The sequence below is a fragment of the Drosophila elegans genome, unplaced genomic scaffold (genome assembly GCF_018152505.1).
Source record: "Drosophila elegans isolate 14027-0461.03 unplaced genomic scaffold, ASM1815250v1 contig_476, whole genome shotgun sequence".
NCBI lineage: Eukaryota > Metazoa > Arthropoda > Insecta > Diptera > Drosophilidae > Drosophila > Drosophila elegans.
In genome coordinates this window covers 19,427,574-19,444,267 of record NW_024545863.1, presented here as the reverse complement: position 1 = coordinate 19,444,267, position 16,694 = coordinate 19,427,574, and the positions used below count along the sequence as shown (strand labels likewise).

The window sequence follows — 16,694 nt, the reverse complement described above, 5'->3', positions numbered from 1 at the left end:
ACTTTGGCAAACAAATTTTTTGCTCCCCTTTTATGGCCAGTCGACCTCGGTCGGTTGGCATAAATCGAACATTAAGTTACCAGCTCCGCAAGCCACTGAAATTGTAAGCTTATTTGCGCTGGCCTGAAGTACAATTAAGTTGATCAAATGAAGGGGTAACGAAAGCTTTAGTGAATTAAATGTCACTAAATAAACTTTTACTTCAAAGGTTATATTTAAAATTGCGAACTTAGGGTTTACAGTTACACAATTGCATTCAAGTTACATGACCTGAGAGATTTATTACTATTTATAAATGTGCAGTATCAAAAGACTGCAAGATAGTTTTAAACAAGTTTTGCTCAAGTTTTATATTGCTTTCAATTAGTTTAAATAACGAAAAACGCAACTAGCAAGCTTCTTGTTTAGCATGAAACTCATTTATAAATTCACCAAATTTGCATTAGTCCAACATGGCGTGCCAACTGAAATTTCTGCCAACTGCCTGCGCAATGTAAATATTCCGCTGCAAAATGCAAACAATTAGACGTAATTAAGCCCATGCAAAATCAGAATTTGCCAAAGCGTTTAGATGCCGCAAAGCGGCGCACTGAAGCCTTCCCCTTCCCGCAAGCCCCCTCCGAAATCCTTGTGGAATTGACAATGCCGTCATCCCACTGCCTGTCCATCAAGCAAGTCAACATTTGCATAATTTGAAATAGAGCAGTGTCGCTGTGGTTTCCCGGATGCCTTCTGCAGATAGTTTGTTTCCAAATTCAACCGGAGCAATTAGAGATGGTCATGAGCAGCGGCAAATTAGGATGAATAATGGGGAGTATGCATTGCTCCGCCGTCACGCACTCGAATCCGGAAATGAGCAGAGGAAATAACCGACATCATGGCATACAAAATGGTAAAGTCCACATGTGGGCGCAATATAGTTGGATTTCTATAAACAGCTATTTAGTTATTTTTCCCAGGCTTTGGAAAAAACCCAGAAATTAGCTGAAAGGTATTTAATGCTCTATATTTTATTGTAAAAAGCTGTACTCCTGATAAACAAATTTTTGTAATAATTTTATTGACCCCATCTGTGTAGTGTTTGTTTTTTAAAAATATAAGAAAATAGTTTAGGCAAAGCTAAGGATCGCCTCAGTTATAGCCTTCGTTTTGTATAAAATGTAGCACATTTTGCGGCATGAAACCATTAAAATTATTATTAAAAACCCTTGATTATACACCGTTGGTAATGTTTCGCTGCCATGCAATATACACAGTTGCGACTGCAGCTCACATTAAGCTCGGCGGTTTTTATTTTAAATTGCAACAGGCAAATCAGCCAAATGCACACAGACATTGCATGAAGAGCTCCACTCATATTTGCCTTAATTAAAAAATATGTGTAAGTTGGCTTCGCTGGTCATGTACTTTTACCCGGCGGCAGTAGTTATTTTTAATTAAAGTGCGCCACAAACGTGTCAGGTTCCGTGGGTTTGGATACCGGTTTGCAGGATGCAGGTAGCAGGTTGCAGGTTCCAGTCTGCAGGACGCTTTGCGGTGCAGGCCACGTCACTCTCCGAAGTCGGGACATGCAAATGACTGAACGGGGTCTGTGGTCACCGCTGCCCACCTGCACTGCAGGGCAAATCACCTGCACCCAACATTATCCACGTTCAGCCACCAACGGCGACCATAAATAGAAGGCAAACAACGAGGGGCACTCGCACAAAACCTATACAAAATAGGAGACCCATCTAATTAAAGATTTATCTACTTCGAAACAATCAAAAAATTAATTTTTATTTCTAAACACTAAATCGTTTCTTCCCCATAGTACAAGTATAACATTTATTAATTCTTACTATCAACAATAATGGTTATGTATAAATCTATGTCAAAATCTATTATTTTTGACTAAACAACTGCATATAAGTCAAAGCCGGATTGGATGATTGGTTTTGGTATCAAATTATTTGGTATTTAAACAACTAAAGTATTTAATGTTCAGATTTTGGGAGAGTTCCTTATGTTCTTACACATAAGCTATTTATCTAACAAATGTAAGCTTAATTTAACGTTCACCCATTTAATTTTTTTGAGAAAACGACATAAAATTTCATCTTTTAATAGTTGCTCTAACAATTTATTAAAATTACCAAATCCACTTAAGACTTTCAGTGTGATTCATATAGTGTGGTGGCAGTGCAGTGGGCCATCATGCCTGAAATTACGGAATTAGTGGCGGCCAGCGCACACAATCGCTCTCGAACACCCCACCCATATTGTTGCCATTTTGCAAGCGGAAGTGCCCATTACATGACGTGCGTGCAATGGAAATGGGGTGTTTTCAAGGATCGCGAGGAGCGGGTAAATTAACTTTGCGGCTAGTTTGTAGCTCGGCAGCTGAGCTGGCTGTGTCAGCACCTTTAGTTTCATGTTTTCAATTTGCCAAATTGCCGCGTTGCATTTTGGACGCGACTTCATCAGCAGTGCTTAGCGGTGCTTTTGGCCGCCATTGGCCACTGCTCAACCCAATTTCCACCCCCCTTTCAACCCCTCTCAGCCTTGCATTTAGGAAATTGACAGGACAGTCACGTAGCGGCCTTATACACACAAGCACACGCTCACTGCCGCAATGCCGTTGCACTTTATAAGCTTTCAACGGCTGCCGCTTCCCAAAGGACATTTCGCCTTTTTGGCTTAACAGTGGAAAATGTGCCCAAGGCAAAGGGGCCAAGGGTTGCCGGCTAGAAAGTCCCTCTTCAAGTCTTGTTCATGTTGTGGTAAGCCAAAATTTACATTTCCCACATGAACAAGGCCCACCCGAAGCATTTTCTTAGACGAACTTGTTGCATAATGATAGCATTGCTTCCGTTTCTAGTCTTAGCACTTTCTAACTGAATATTTAAAAGGAATTTCAGTTGAGAATCAAATGGAAATATTTTCAGAGACTTATTGGTAAGATACAAAATTCTAATAAAAAAAGTTCATTGAGTAAACAAATATTTGGATTTTAAGGAACGGCTTACTTTTTTAACAAGGAGGGAAGCAAACTTCAGCAGGAGCTATACAGCATAGTAGCCCGATCCGGACCGCTCCGACTTATATAATAACTGCAAAAGAAAGACAACTTTTGGGAGAACGCCTTTAAGCTTATAACTAGATAAACTTTACTAGAGATGCTAATGAGGAATATATATCCTTTAAAGCAATGAGTTGTAAACTTTTGACTGAAATAATATTTTCTGCAAGGGTCTTAAAACATTAAAATGTTGTAATGGATGTGTGGTTCTGATAAAAATAACACTTGGAAATTAGGATATTTGGGACTCCTAGATCAAACAACTGAAGGTGGCATTTAAGTGGTTCCTTGGCATTAGTCAAAATGTTTACCTGCCAGCCACAAACGAAATGACATGACATGGAGAAGCCATCAACCCCAATATTGTACTTGCCATTTATTGTGCCAGATTCTTATGCTGAATTGGAAATGTTTGCCCTAGGCAGGCGAATTGGAAGATATTGTTAGTAGCCATGTGGTTCACCACTGCAGATGTCAAAAATTTCTTGTTTGTTGGGGGTAAACTGCAATCGAAAATTGAGGAATCTATTTGCCTTCATATTGATTGCAGAGCATGTGTCAGAGGCAGCAAGTGAATGTTTACCATTAAAGAAACATCTATTTTATTCCCAATATTTTCCATATATTTATTATTTATTTGAATAGCTCCATGGATGCTGTTGCTTAGTTCAATGTTTACAGGGCAATTACCAACAATATTGGTTCACCTCAGAGTTCACTTCACATCCTTGATAGCATTGCACTAGAGTTCTTGCCCTTGGTTATTTAACAAACCATGAAATTCAATTAAAATGCCATTTCGAGCAAAATGAGGAATGGACCCAGTCAAATGCACAAAATTCCTTGGCAAGCCGCAGTATTCTGTCCGAAAATGTGTCAGCTTCAGCAAGGAAATTCAAATCACCAAAAGCTTTCCAGCAGATCAACTTTCCAACGCGCCATCATTAATACTTGTCGCATCCCCAGAAACTCTGCACCTCCTTTATGGAGAAAAGCTGAAATCTAGTCATGGCAAAATAATTGAAAAACTTTCGTCAGCGCCGAAACAAAGTCAAGGCGAAGACAAAGTAAGCTGTGATGCTCCAAGGCACTCGGCCTTAATTAAAAGATTCAACAGAGGATGCTGGCAAAGCTAAGGAATCATGGTCCTGACCACTTTGAAAACCCAAAACAGAGGCTAAGTGAGAGCTGGAAGCCTGCGGTCGGAGCTCTTGAGCATTGTCCGTCCATTAATGCAACACAATAACCAATTTACCACTTAACTTTCAGCATTCATCTCCTCGGTACTGCAATCCCAGGCGCTCGGAGGGTAAGCCCTCCTGACAGGACCTCTTGACTGGCCGTGCTCCCGGTCCACCGGGTCCAAACAAGGCCAACAAGGTCCTACAAGGCGCATAAATGTCAACAATGTTGACTGAAAATAGTGGCCCGCTGACAGCATAATGCAGCGATGACTCAGCAGCTCACCAGCTCAGCAGCTCAACAAAGTGAATGCGACGGCTCGACTCTGGGTGCATTGTGTCCCGGCCTTTTTGTGGACATCTCCACTTTATTGGCCAGGATTTTGCGGTCTGCCCAAAGGAGAAACCGCCACTTTAGGCCGTAGAGCTGGGAGAGACCCTGCTTTGTAATTTGTTAATTTGGGACACTCCATTTATTTTTAAAAGTAAACTTGTTTTACTTGTAAACATATGTATTTTTAGGCATTGTACAAACGGTTAACAGTCATTTTATAAACATATTTTTATAAGTTTAGCTCCGCCTGATAAACTTTTTTTAAAAATTATTTGGACATGATTAATATATTAATATCAGCAGACAGCCAGCCAGAGTGAGCTCAAACCAAGATCAAATAAAGTCACGGTCCTAGATCAAAGTTCAGCAGCCACACCGCATCCCGTTACCAATTCCAACAATTTAAATATGATTTTCCACGTTTCAAGTGAGGAATTGAAGTGAAATTGATTTAATTTCTCTCATGTGACACACATCCAAACACATTCGTGCCTTGTGCGCTGAGGTTTTGAGCTTGAAGTGGCAATTTAATACCACTTTGTCTGGCGGCGTGTTTATTATTCAATTTTGCCATCGAAAACACACGAAATGTTCTACGAAACAAGCCGCAATAATAACGTTCCTGCATAATTTGATAACACACCAAGAGGGGGCGTTGAAGAAAGACCGTGTTTTGATGGATTCTATATTGTCACATGGAGCCATGGGGACAGAATAGGAGGCTGTCAGGCATTTGTGTTTGCACAAGCTCAAGTGGCATTGGCTTTGGCTTTTGTGCTTCGCCTCAACTGTCTCCGTCTCCGTCTCCGTCTCCGTCTCCGTCTCTGTATATGTATCTGTCTCCCTGACTCTCAGCAGCGGCTTCCGTTTCCGCACGAGCCACTCCTCCACTACACCACCCACTTCCGGTCGCCCAGCACCTCGACGTGGTATCCTCTATTGACAGTGGCTCTTAATGGCATCACAATATTTAGCCCTGGCTTTGTTTCAAGACAATTTATGCCTGATTGCATTGATTGATTAAGCGCACTTGTTGTTTCGCTCCAGGAATTGCCTGTCACTCTGATATTCCCGGACTTTAATTAGCTCATTCTCGTGACCATGCTGAGTTGAATTTTAATTTTGCGGCATACGCGAGTTAACAAATTTGCGGCCAGCATCGAAACTTTGCAATTAAAACTTTTGGCAAACAAATATTGAATAATAAATTGTTTTATGGCGCAGTTAAAAGTTTCTCCCCATCGGGGAAATGGTTGTACTCGAATATACGACTTTAAGTCAATTAGTAAGTGGAGAGGGAATTATGAAAAACTTTCTGTCTCGCAGTCAAGGGACTTACAACCAGTTTTTGGCAAATAAAAAAAATGAAAAAATCACCCAGACAATGTCAATGTCCAAATCAAGCAGAAAGCTCAACTGAAGCGGAACAAAGAAGCGTCTGTCAGGATTCGTTGGCCCCCAAGCAAATATGACAGGCCATAAAGCACATTAATTGCTTGCCATCAGGCACAAGAAATGCTCGATGTCAATTTAACTCTGACTCATTACTATTCAGCCCACACCCGAGTCCAAGTTCTGATATCGACACTCACCGAGAGCAAGGACATCGGGTTTATGACAACCCAGCTGAATGCTTTATAAACCAAATCACGGCCACCCGACTGTTGTCATTTTTCACATGAAGCGAATTATACCCCATATACTATACGTCATGTTCATTTATTTTTTGGCCCACTCTCTGCTGAACGTTGCTCTTTTATTTGTCGAATTTTCTGCAAATAATTCAAGCACCCTAAGCCACTCACTGACTCAGCAGAAACAATCGAGAAATCCTTTGATTTCCTTCATTGACAAAACGCTGCTGTCATGAAGCTAAGCTGGAAATGACATTAGCCTTGGCTTACCAGGCAAATCCCCGGTTTGGTAACTTTACTCGAATCCTTTGCCGAATACGAAACCGAATCAGTGTGTGTTGCAATCACAGGACTCAGTCGAAGGTAAAATTAAGTCCAAACCGATTCGAGTGCATCCAAAGGCAACAGAGTGACCGAACTAGCCCAGCATACATGTGTGTGTGCATCCCAAGGATCAGCTCTGCTGATTATCCAGTATTTTCACAGCTGACTTGAGCCCTATTCCTGGTCTTTTGTCTGCAAGTCAAGACGGCAATTAATTGGCTTTCAAAAGGTATTCACATGGAGTGAAATCAGTGTGTGATTGCAGGCATGAGGTAATCGTATTTAAATGTATTCACTTGGTAAATCTATTCAGGGTTTTTTAATCGATTGTCTTAAAATTGCGAATGTTTATTAAGAGCAATTTTATTTGTGAGTTGTTGAAGCAAAAGCATGTGTAACAAACAAGCAAACAATAAACAAGCTTTAAAACAACTTGAATATGTGAATATGAATGGATTAAAGTGCAAAAGTGTTACACAAGTCCTCAGTCTGCAAATAGGACAAGGTATTTATATTCAAATAGTTCGATGCAATCATTCAATCAATGCCGCAATGAGTCAACCTCTGGCGATGGACATTGAAATGCCATTAGCGTGTTCGTGCTTGGGAACCGCAACAACTGCGGTCGTAATGTGGAAAGGACACAAAACAGTACCAAGCAGGACCACAAGACCGCAGCGCTGAAAACAAATTAAAGACTTTTTCACTCACCCGCACCCGAAACCCCGCGCGTTTTTGAATTATACATTTTTGCGATTTGCGGCATTGCTCATACGCCGTGGGGTGCCGTGTTGCCAATAGTCTGTGTATATGGCAACTACTTCGCACACTTGTGGCCCATAAATGTTTAATTTTATGCAGCTTTCTGTCTCCTCGTGGCAATATAATGAAAAGCCCTCCGCACTATTCGCCCCACAAAAAGGTCAAACTTTAATGTTTTGAAAGCCTTTTCCACCTGAGCTGCAGCCACTAAATGCTACCAAAAGTTTTTGGCTCTCTTGGGGATTTTCGCAGCTTTTAAGTGGCAGCCGGTCTATAGTGTTTCATTAATTAAACACCTAGGCTACCGGTTAGTCAGTGCTGCACATAAAAAAATACAGTATAATTGCTAAGTCTATATAAATAATTAAGCGAAAAACTGGAGACACTTGCGAACATTACAAAATACTAAGAAAAACACTTACAAGCTTTATAAAATATATATATGCCTCGTTTAGAACTGATTATTAGACCGATATTTATTAATCTAAAAATCTTTAGGAATAAATTTGTTTCTTCATAAAAAGAGTATTTATATTAAATTTATAATTTTTTTTCAATTAATTTCATATTTCAGTGCATTTGGATCTCACGTTTCGCCTAACCTTTTTCCTGCTTCCATTTTTTTTCTCCGGCTGTTTAAAAATAGCTTCATCAGCTTAGTCTGCTGCACTCTGTTTGGGAAAAGCTGTAATGGTGGTGCACCTATATCCCGGTGGTTGCAATTAATATGTTGTTGATTTTGGGACTTACTTCCCGTATGGAATTTAAAGATTGCGCAAGTTGAAAGCTCCACTTATCGATTTGTAATTTGGCAGGCTCTTATGCGTCTATTTTTATACCAATAATGACTGTGAATTGTCGCTAAAATGTTTATAATGTTGGCGTTGTAAATGTAAAATGCTTTCCCAGCAGGCCAATACACAAGCACACACACGAGGTAATTCAAAGATCCTTTGGCAGCTTGAAACCATATTACGCGGCAGATAAGCTGCTTGGCATTAACTGCGAGCACTCATTTAATGAAACTTTTTTATTACATCCTGGCATTACGCAACCCATTTAAATTGCCGCCATTCGATCGGAATCAATAAGATTTTTAATGCGATTTCGATTGGCAGGCAACAGAAGAACTCAATTCATGTAAGAGTATTTATGAAATACCATCCAAACTTGCTTTTTCACATTTTTATTTGGTCTTTAAAAGCTTAGTGAAGTCTATAATTTCTCGTCAATTTGAACTTAACAAAAAAATATCTTTTCTGTTAAATAGTTGAAATACATGTTGCAAGCAAATATTTAAAAAATAATATATATTCCTCCATAAATTTAGAGTACATATTATTTTCATTAACTATTATTCTCCTTTTTGCTGGTGAAAACACAGCGAGTTTTTTTAGTTACAGTCGAATGAAATTGAATGAATCCAAATATTTAAGCTCTAGCGATTTAGGACACAATAAAAAACATGAAAAGAAAAATAGCATTTATGTACCATGTTTGAAAATGCAATTAAATTGCTGCGCACGATGTAACTAGTATTATCAAAAGAAAGAGCAAAAATCGAAACTGACATCGAAACTTGTGTCGGGAAAAAATGTGAAATTCAGTCGCAAGATGGTGAGAAACATGGAAAATATGGTTGAAAATACGAGAATTGCATGACACAGTTTTTTTATGATTTTTGTCTGCCATTCAGTGCGAGTGCAGAATATATGAGATCTGCAAAAAGTGTCGCATGTGCTGGCTGCTGCCAAAGAATCCCACAGATACTATACGTGCTGGCTTTCGAATAAATACATGTGTGTTTTGCTTTGGCACGAAATGAATCTCCCCTCGTAGGTGAACGGGCATAAATGTTTTACAAAAACTTGTTCGTGCCACACGTAGAAAGAATAACAAGCGAATTAATTAATTAAACGTTAGTTAGGCTCCATGTTTAAGTGTCGCAGCTGCCGCCTGCGAAACTCACATTAATGACACATGCACGAGTGTGTTTTCAGAGGGTCCTGGATGCGAGGATGTGTGTGTGTAATGGATGGACGCAGGACCCAAATATAATTGACAGCTGTGATTTATGCATGCTAGCAGTAATTGGACATTCAACAGCATGAAGCATCAGCCGATGACCAGCGAATCGATTTGGAAGGTGTCCATGGACACTGTATCAAGTCAAGGTTAATTTAATGGTCGGCCAGCCATTTCTGGAGAAGAAGGCCGGCCAAAAAGCCAATGAAATTCCTCTCCAACCAATCTTCATGGCCAACCGGAGGGCTAAGAATTTTTCGCAGTCAGTACACGTGGCCCTTTCTTTTTCTCAGTATGTGTATACCTTGAACAATATCAAAATGAAATTTGCATGAATCAAAACAGACAACAGAAGCTTTTGAGATCTAACAAATTAATTAATGTTTTATTAATTTGAGAAGAATTTAGGTAAAATGATAATTAGGAAGTTAAAGTTCAAGCCAGCAAAGAACTATTAGTCTGCACTCAACCTAAGCTATATATTAATTGGCCATATTGTCTGAACTGACAAAGTAAAACCGAAGCGCTGCCAATAAAACTAAAGAGCCTTAAATTAGCTGAAAAAGAAAACAAAAGAGCCAATGAAACCCAAACAATTCCCCGAAATGAGCCAAGACTTTTGCTCAACATTAAATTTGATTGAGATTAATAGCGAAATAAATGCTAAAGATTATTATGGCTGCCTGGGCCATTAGCAGGGGAGAAAAGTGGATGTGAAGGAAAACAAAGACGAAAGCGAAGCCGAATTTGGGTGCTAATCTTGTTTCTTGTTAGAGGGTATATTTCTACTTCGGGATAATGCAATTTACCGACCTGTCGCTGCCACTGACCAGTTAATTGTGGGGATAATTAACATAAATCAGCAGGGACAAAAGCCTAACAAATGTCGCCGGGTCCACAAATTTACTAACCAGTCGGTGGTGGCCAGAATAAACAATTGTTTAATATCCTATTGGACCAGAGCAGACCAAGCCAAACCAATTGGCATTTCGAATTTATGCCCGGGCCTTGGATTGTGCAGTCCAGGAGTCAGTGTGTCACTCAGTTGCGGCAGCCCACGGATCCCACAGGACCTGCGCTGGTCCACAGTCCTCCGAAGTACGAGTGTCCTTTGCTGTCAGTTTGTTTGCGCCGCTGTGTTAGTTTGTTTGCTCTATCCTGCTCCGCTCAGCTGCTATTTATCATGCAACCATGGCACGTTTGTCATCCAACCCCTTTTTGGCACGCCCCCTGACATTTCCCGGGGGAGGTGAAGAGGTTTGGATTGGGGGCCGTGGCCATGCCCTTCGAAACGCCAACGGTCCCAGGCAGCGCATTCAGTGGGCTGCTTTATGCTCTTTGAACCAAGCGGCGAAACAATTTTAGCGTACATAAATTTCATTTATGAAAATCATTTGCACAAACTTTGCCATCCGAAAAGTATGTTACAAAAATGTCTGTTGGCAACAGTGCGTATGAACATTGTGACAACTAGTACACTTGAAAAAACAAATATTTTGATACATTAATAAATATTTGTTCACCAATTACATAATTAGCATGAGAAAGTTTTACAAAAAAAAAATACAAAATTAATTAAGAAACTTAAATGTTTTCTAATTTTAAATATATGATTTCAAACTTCTGGCAATAGCTTACCTCAGTGTACTTGAGCCGATTGCTCTGCAGTATATCGTGTGTGACGTTTATGATTGATGTATTGGAGAACCGCCTACTTTACCGCCTCTTGTGTTTTATTTTTATGTCGCCAGTTTGTGCGCCTTTGCATTGGCAATTTCGGTTGTTTCGTTGCCGGTTTTCTTTTATGATTTCAATCAAGTCAAGTGGATTTGCATTCTTGTTTAAGTTTTCATGGCCCGTACGCTTCTATCACTGTTATTGTCGCTTTTATATTTGTATGTGTCTCTCTCTCGCTATGTCTGTGCGTTTGTGGGCTCCCTTGTTTCCTGGGAATTTTATCGAGTTCGCGCATCTAACTGGGTCAACAACGAGCATTGTTGTGGTCTTTACCCCGGGGAAAGGAATCTCCCACCCCAAGATCATTTTCCATGCGCTCTTGACCACGTTTTAATGCGTCAGGCGGCTGCGGCTGCTTATTAGCATTAATTGTGAACTAGAACTGAATGACCGAGGGGCGTGACAATGGCATAATTTTAATGGCCGCCATTCACTTTAATTAAAACAGAGCTATTGCAGGAGGTAATTTCATCCTACTTGGCTATTGACTTCAATGTCCAGCAAATGAAACACATTATAAATATACCATAAAACTTATTCCAACGAACTGATTCGTGTTTTTAGCCTTTCATCGAACAAGGTAAAACGCATTTTAGTAAATAAATTAAAAAGCGAAAACATAAAGTCTGCAGCTAAAACATTTCTGAAGCAAACTTTAGCTGAGTGAAAAGTTTTTCCGAATTTCCTGTTGCATGTTGATGGCATGCAGATTCCTCGTTTTCGCATCCCCTCTCCGCCATTTATCAAAGGAATAGTTTATGACGGCACAAGGCGATCGCCCCGGGCAGTCATTTATCAAGAGAAAAGTTTTGAAAAGCGAAAATCCAAATAAATTTATATTAACAACTGCCATGTCAAAGTTCTTCGTTGAGGCGAAAGTTGCTAAGCGAATTAGTTTTGCTTAAATCCAAAAAATCCATTTGGTTTTCTCACCGCAAGTTGACTTTCATTTGCACTTGATAAGAGCTAATTGAAACTGAACTCGCTCCGGTCCAGCTCATTTAACTGCAATCAACTTGGACGCCCTTTAACCATGCAGTTTTCGCATTTCCAACAACGTATGGTTGTTTGAGAAGTTATGCATTTCCAAAGCCGATGTTGACTGACAGTGCCCCAATTGCCCGGAAGCGCAAACAGACTTTTCGGTTAGTAGAGGAGAAGTTTTCATAACTATTAGGTATATATTTAATTCGCGCAATATACCTCGATAAGTCAGCAAGAATCATAAGTCTATCGAGGCAGAGCAAGACACTTACCAGACACACATACTATCGCCACATTAAAAAATGTATGTTATAAAAACCTACCAATTTAATCGGTGTAATTTAATATTTACTTTAAATATGAAAATATTTCCCGTCGCTAAAGCAAAGCGTAAACAGCTTTGAGGACAGTTCAGAAGGAACTCCTTTAAAACATTGCAACTTTTGATAAAACTAAGGAACCAAATAAATTGAAAAATAGATTGAAAATGAAGATTCAACAAAAACTTTTATATATAAGCTCTTACTTTTTAATAAAGAATTTATAAGACTTCCCAATTCCCAAATTTAACATTGGTGCCCAGTTGGCGACATCACGGTACTTGCACAGACACTAGTCAAGCCCAAGATTACATGATTTCTTATTTTGTACCACCGTTTTTGCCCCGTCCTATCCATTACCGACTCCGTGTTCAAGTCGTAACAACCGTCACTTTAAAATGGCCCAACTTATGTATTGCACAACTGGCGCAAAAGTTTTACAATGCCAATCCGGAAACAGAACAGGAATGAGGAACAGGAGCCAGATGCCAGAACCCGGAGTGGTATCAGCAGCTGCTGGTTACGGCTACAACACGAACAAGCCGTATCCGTGTAAGCCGGCCGCATCAAATGCGCAGAAAAAAAAGATCGAAAATACAAAGTCACAGGCAAGGGGGTTTGGATCACGGGGCGTATGAGTCTCCAGTTTTATTTGTTTTCCTAGCGGAAGGGCAGAAGTTCTCAGAATGCTCTTGCTTCGCATGCAGCTCAAGGTGAAAAATTTATTAAAGCCAAACTGCAGCTTCACTTGTTGATGGTGATGGATATTTTGTGGTCGCCTTGGCCACCTTGGCTTCTCGTCTCCCTAGTGAGTGTTCCTGGCTTTTGGCTCTTTTTCCTGTTCTTGCCCGTTACTTTCCACCCCAGGGAACTCTGACAAGCTCATCAAGCTGCAGAGCTTGCGGAATGCAGACTGCGAGTTTCCATTTTATTACTTGATGTTTGCCTTATGAATATTTCAGGAACTCCAAGGATTTTCAGTTGTCTTTTAATGCACACTTATGCAGAAGTCACTGTCTGCTACAAAGTGACAGCTAAGTTTCATATACTTGCACAGTTCAAAGTACTATATATGAGGAAACCAAAGGTATTTTTCAAGAAAACCTTAGTCAACATATATTAAATCTAAGTAATAACCTACTACTATTCTAAATTTTAAAGATGTTTTTATAAAATTGTTGTAAAAAACACTTGGTCCAACTTATTTTAAATTTGTAATAGCTACATTTTATAAAGCTGATTCTTTCTATCAGTGTTTTATCTGCATTCCGAGTTACTTTCCACAAGGCTTTGTAAATATGTAAATATGATTTTTACATAAATGGTGGTGCTTTAATAAAATACTTTCATTCTTTGCTATTTGTTTAGGCAGTTAGTTTCAGCGCGAGTCAGGTGAGTGAACGTATGCGAGAAATGTGAAGAATATTAATAGTTGCCAAAAAATGATATGGGAAATCGTATCTACTCCCATGACACTCAATAAAAGTCAATGTTTGCCGCATTCAAAAGTCCAGCACGTAGCCTGCAGGTGTCTGCCAAGCGGAACGAACTGCAAGTGACTTACATTCGGTTTGCAACTTGTATTAATATTGCAGAATGGCCAAACAGACAAACATGCTGGCAAACAGATCGAATCGATAGAAGGGGAAGGGCAGTCAAGTCTTTTACCCATCCTGAATCATCGTTGCGGATAACCAAAGATGATGATGATGATGTGAATGTACGTGAATCCAAGAAAACCGATATTTATATTGCACCTCTAAGCCAACTTGGTCGGCGGGCATTGCAACGTTTTCATTATATTTGAGCTTGAAACCGAAGGTCGATAAAAATTTTGATGCTCGGACATATAAATTTATAAGGCCAGGCGAACAGACAAACATTTCCCAAGCTCGTTTTCCCCGCGGCTGTGTCCTTACAAATGTCGCCATTCCGTTTCTCCGCACATGGCGGATATTTTACAACTTCCGGCCGACTTTTATGACCGCACCACCGCCCCGCCCTCTGATCGTCAAGTGCCAGGATAGGTCGTTAAATTTTAACACTGATGTGTTAATGCCCCCTCGAATACTTTTGCCAACAGAAGCAGGCCCGGTGCAAGTTGGGCCAGGAACCGCTCGTCCTGCTGGTAGCATTGACAAATTTGTTTGACGAATTGCCAAAACATCTGAGCAATTTGTGCCAAGAGCGCGTACAAACTTTGGCAAATAAATTGTCAAATGCCAGCGAAATAAAAAGCTCGAATATTTCACCGAGGACAAGTTGCAATCTGGCACCTTTTCAGACATCCTTGGCTGAGGTGCAACAATGGCAATGGCAATCAGCCATAAGTCGGTTTGGGAGCAATGGCATAATCAGGTGTACGAGGTGACAGGTGAGCTAAAGGCAGGTGAAAAGGCTGGCAGATTAACGACTGTTGAAGGGGACCGATTGAGGCCGTCAAATAAACTTCTGCTGGTGATGAATGGCCACTAGGAGTTTTGAAAGTCCTTGCAAGCAAACTTTAAAAGAGTATATTTTCCGTTTTTCTTACAATAGGCATAAATTATTTGACAAATCAATTATCTTATTGTCATTATTGGTATTTATATATATCTTCATTTTCATAAATATATCCTTAAACATTTTTACTTTTTAAAAAGTATTTAGAAACAAACACAATAGGGTTGCACCTTTTTTAAGGTAAATACAAAGTTTGAAAAAGTTCTTAAGCTACAGCTTTTACAAACACTTTTGTAAATTCCCAAAAGGCTGCGCATCCAACTGTAGTTAGAATTCGTTCGAATTGCAATACCTCTATTCTCTTCGACAGGCAAAACTAGTTTCACACGTGTCTCAAAGGCCGCGAGCAAATAATGCCGTTCGAGCTTGAGTTGGCGCCAAAGTGTTCAATAATTTCCCACTTGGCTTCACTAATTCTCTATTATGTAATCGCACGTTTATTGATAAATATTTAACGTGATTTTATTTTTATGGTGATCATATGAGGTGCGAGAAATTGTGTTAATGCTCGCTAATTTCCAAATGCTAATGTCCAAACTGTTTACATTTCAGCTGCGCAACTGAGCGATTTGAGAGCGCAAACGCGTGACTTGCTACAATTAAATTGTTCAAAACGAAGCGTGCACCTAATTAAGTCTCTGCCTTGTTCATTACATAATTTTGCATAAATCGCCATGTGCTTGACACGAATTTTCCCATCAGCGGAATCTGATTCGTTTGATGACGGCTAAGACCCCTTTTTGCTGAGTTTGCCTCATCCGTCTCACTATCTTTAACCGCTGTCATGTCAAGCGTTTAAGTTAGTTTTGTCCATGCGCTGTGGCTTCCTTTTTTGCAGAGAGATATATGTCTGTATTCGAACACGTATACGCACCATCTGCATATCAATCAGATGCCACAGTGCTGTCACTCTTCTGTCACATTTTCCGGCGTGTGAGAATCCCGGCAGGAGCTCGTTTCTGTCCGGTCCTTCTGGCTGTTCTACTACTGCACATGAAAAATATGAATCGTTCGCGTTTTGCATATTTATCGGGCGTTTTTCTGCTCCCACAGTGAATGGTTTTTTATGCCGCCCTTCGTGGAAAATTCTATTCGCTTTCCGATAAGAAAACTCAATTAAAATGCTCGACGTGTCGCAAATCAGTTGAATATACATTGAGAACTTTTAAATTGATTGTGGCATACATTGATTTCATTTCCAGCAGTTCGCCTGCGGCGGTCCTCGATGTTCGTAATTTCCAAGCGTTTGTTTTTCGGAATGCAGTTTGAAAATATTTTTGTTGCCTGCCGACAATGTTTGCATTTCCCCGGGGCAACACAAGCCGAAGCGGATGGTGTCTCAAATCGAATGCTGACAACTAAGTAAGTGACAGTTCCCGGAAGGAGGAATACAATCTTTCTTTTCTCCGATTTAAAAATATCTTTTCTAAGAAAAACCTCTCATCCGTTACTTTCCTTCCTCGAACTTATTATTGCGGTCACAAGAACTCCAGAAATAGACTGCAGGCTTGAATGCGTTTTGAATTTGGTTACATATGGTCGCAGAAATATTATTCATTCGCCCTGCTGGACGGGCGAACGAGCAGCCAACCGCAAAGCCAACTATTTATGTGACCAGGCTGAATGCTACGGCCCCAGAAGTTCGATGGCATTATCAAGTATAAATGAAATGGAAACAGCTTCTATGCAGCGTATGCCAACGAAGGAATTTCAATTTTTACGCTCAACGAGCGCACAAAATTCATAGCATACATCATGGCCGAACCTTACCATAAAAACTAGTGAATATTAAAAACCCGCCATTTGTTCAGTAGCTTAGTTTTTCTATAT

The 16,694-nt window shown here is 40.0% G+C and overlaps 1 protein-coding gene across 3 annotated transcripts in view; it reads right to left on the bottom strand.

The window, feature by feature from the left end:
- Positions 1-16,694, bottom strand: part of LOC108139253 (cGMP-specific 3',5'-cyclic phosphodiesterase) — a 46,198-nt gene that overhangs the window by 17,851 nt on the left and 11,653 nt on the right. Inside the window, exon 1 of one of the 3 annotated variants that reach the window (XM_041709229.1) lies at positions 10,960-11,208. The exons of the other annotated variants lie outside the window; for them this stretch is intronic. The gene's annotated coding sequence lies outside the window, so the exon portion shown is untranslated. Of the gene's footprint in view, positions 1-10,959; positions 11,209-16,694 lie in introns of those variants that run through there. 3 annotated transcript variants of the gene reach the window in all.